Source organism: Ornithodoros turicata, chromosome 3 (assembly GCF_037126465.1).
Source record: "Ornithodoros turicata isolate Travis chromosome 3, ASM3712646v1, whole genome shotgun sequence".
NCBI classification, from domain to species: Eukaryota; Metazoa; Arthropoda; class Arachnida; order Ixodida; family Argasidae; genus Ornithodoros; species Ornithodoros turicata.
In genome coordinates this window covers 80,465,322-80,468,439 of record NC_088203.1, presented here as the reverse complement: position 1 = coordinate 80,468,439, position 3,118 = coordinate 80,465,322, and the positions used below count along the sequence as shown (strand labels likewise).

Here is a 3,118-nt window from a genome sequence, read left to right as displayed (position 1 = left end):
CATTCTTCTGAGAAATATTCTTCATCCGAAGATGAAATCAACTTTGTTCTTTGCGGCGACTTGTAGGTCTCCCACAATATTTTCTTCTTTGATTTTCTTTTCTGTCTGATCTTGTGTGATGGTAGAAGTTTTGACACCTTTAGAAACCAAGCGGGCCTCACTCGTTTATGACCGGATAGGTACAAGACCAATTCCATTATACTAGAGCCCTGAATGGTTTTGTTGTTATGAATGATTTCTCCTTTTTCATTCCATGACAAACTCCTCGGTATCGCTGACACTATGCGCCTAACTTTTTTAATATTTATATTATCTGGTAGAGCGTCATAATCGAACTTTCTGCTAGTACTTTCCTCTATTTGTAATGGTTTTATTATTGGCGGATCTGATTCTATTGTCGGTTTCAATTGATTTTTTATAGTGTAGTACATAGCTGTTAGCATACGCTTTACCTTTACATCTTCACTTTCATTAGATTCCAAAATAGTGTCCACTGGATTTAATACCTCGATTTTTGTTGCCATTTTCAAACACCAGCTACCTTAGCTATAGCCCGCCCTGCTACACCACCTAATATACTAGTCAAGCCTGTCAGTAATAGTGGGAGTAATGGGACCAAACCTCCTCGTTGTCGATATAAAAACTTTTGTAGCTTCTTCGGTGATTTGTGCAATGTTTTATATGCAATGTATCGAATTGTAGCTTTATATTTCTTTAAATCTTTGTATAGTTTCGGTGAAAGTTTAACATTACCATTCAATATATTCTTGCAAACTTCGGAAAGAGCTTCAATGCTGTGCGGAGGAGCCTCCTTCAATATGTTTTCCCGCTCTTTTGGAGTGCAGGTTGCAAGCACTTTAAGGAAAGTTAAATGGTGACGTAGACTTTTCATTTTGGTATGAAAACAAATTGTGGCTCGAGCTTGGTTATACCTGTTCGCAATCTTTTATCAGACTGGGTAAGTGGGTGTAGGTCAATCACTAGATAACCAAATGGTTTCTCTGTTGCTTGTTCGAATGCATTCAGAAAGTATGGCAACCGTGATTTCCCGAAGATTTGTCGTCCTAGAAGTTCGAGTTGCGTACGAGATCTTAAATTATTGAATAATATTATATATGTGCTGTTGTGTGATAGAGTGCGGTAGTTTACATCGTTATGGAATAAGTATTGGCAAAGAAAAATAATTGATGCATTCTTGTGATGGGACGCTCTTGTATAGAGGTGAACCATATCTTGCATAACATTCTTTTCAGTCATGAGATCGTCAACTATAATCAGTGTTGGTATGTTCTCATCCCATGTCGTTGGTAATTCTTTACTAAATGTAATTTTAGTGAATTCATTTTGCCAGCTAGCGTCATATTTACTAACATAAAATATTTGTTCTGGGACTACACTGAATACTGATAGATTTCTAAGGATGTTACGAACTAAGTAAGTTTTTCCTGACATTGAAGGTCCACATATAATAATTCGTGCAGGATGGATGAAAGAAAACGGTCTTACGTCGGACATTGTGTCGCAGAGGTAGAAGTGAAACTGATAATAAGGTGTATTGATAACTAGATTTATTACCATCCACTGTCGATTTGATCAAATTGACTTTTCGCAGACTCTCGTTTGATCCTGAGGAGACGTTCGTGAGACAAAACGCGTCTGATAGCTTCAGCTTTTGCTTCATGAATTTCTTGTTTCAGACGCCATTTCCTGTCTTCGGTAGACTCAACTTCCTCCTCTTCACATTTCTTTCCGAAACAGCGACGAAAGAGCTTCCACATAATTATTTTTGGGAGAGAGCTCCTGGTCTGGGGAACGAATGGGAGAATGAGGAGGTGGGCTCGCTCGAACGGTAATAAATGGGAAAGAGTGGAGAGGAGGTTGTATGATAATGAGGATGCGCGCATTTAAAAGTTTCTTCTTCACTTGACTGACACACATTCCAAAAAATGTCCAACGAAAACGGTAAGTTTTTTTGATCCGCAACATAGTTCTTTTTTCTCATTGATATTGTCTTTTTTCAGAACTCAGATCGAGTCCGATATACTTTGAAAATGGTAATGAATTATAAAGAATATGAAAAAGGTGGTTAAATTTGATTTCTTGTTTCAGCTCCAGAGTCGCCGCCACCAATATGTATGTATTATTGTGTCGCGTATATTGTTGTTGTTGTTGTTGTTGTTGTGTGTGTGTGTGTGTGTGTGTGTGTGTGTGTTATTAATTGATAATATCTTTTCAGCATACACGCCAGTATCGGATCAGAGCAGTAAGTTTTTTGATTTACAGTGTAGTTCTTTTTTCTCATGGCTGTTGTCTTTTTCAGTATTTAGCTCTAGTCCGTCATTTTTTTCAAATGGTAAGGAATTATAAAGAATATGAAAAAGGTGTTTAAATTTGATTTCATGTTTCAGCTCCAGAGTCGCCGCCGCCGATGTGTATGTATTATTGTGTTGTGTGTGTGTGTGTGTGTATTATTAATTGATAATATCTTTTCAGCATTCACGCCAGTACCAAGACCAGCGCCTGAATGTAAGTAAAAGTTATAGCGTAATTGGTCGTTTCTGGGGTCCGTCGCCACACTGCATGTATTAATGAAATGTATAAAGTGATATTAATTTAGGTTCACTTACAGATTACTGGGGTCTGCCACCACAGCATTGTATGTATTATTGAAATATAATTGTGGTATCGCATAATAACAATATCTACTTTTCAGGTCAGTGCTGTGTCCAACGTGAGTTATCGTGTGGTAACCAAATGTGACGATGTTAATTTTATGTTTTCTTTCAGGAGCGGAAACAAGAGAGTTTTTAAAAAATGTAATTGTTAATACACTAATGGAAATATTTAGAGCGCAATAAATGTATGTATTCTTTATTATGTGTATTGTGTTTCTTCTGTTACAGGTCGTGAAGGTTTTTCGGCTGGGTTTTTCTCCTTCACCTGATTGGCATCACAATTGGCACAATTCCCAGCACAATTGGCTTTAATAAATATATCGCAACCTGATTGGCATTACAATTGGCATTAATAAATATATTTTCACTCGTACTTTTTGTGTATGACCCTTCTTTGCATGTCTCTGCATGTTATAAGCGCGCGGACAAGCCTCCGCACTGGC

General features: G+C 37.4%; 1 long non-coding RNA gene across 1 annotated transcript; it reads left to right on the top strand.

The window, feature by feature from the left end:
* The first annotated feature begins 2,236 nt into the window (after positions 1–2,236).
* LOC135387393 (uncharacterized) lies at positions 2,237–2,437 on the top strand. Its single transcript, XR_010421090.1, has 3 exons — positions 2,237–2,263; positions 2,321–2,353; positions 2,409–2,437. It is a non-coding gene; the product is annotated as an uncharacterized LOC135387393 (long non-coding RNA).
* The last annotated feature ends 681 nt before the right edge of the window (positions 2,438–3,118 follow it).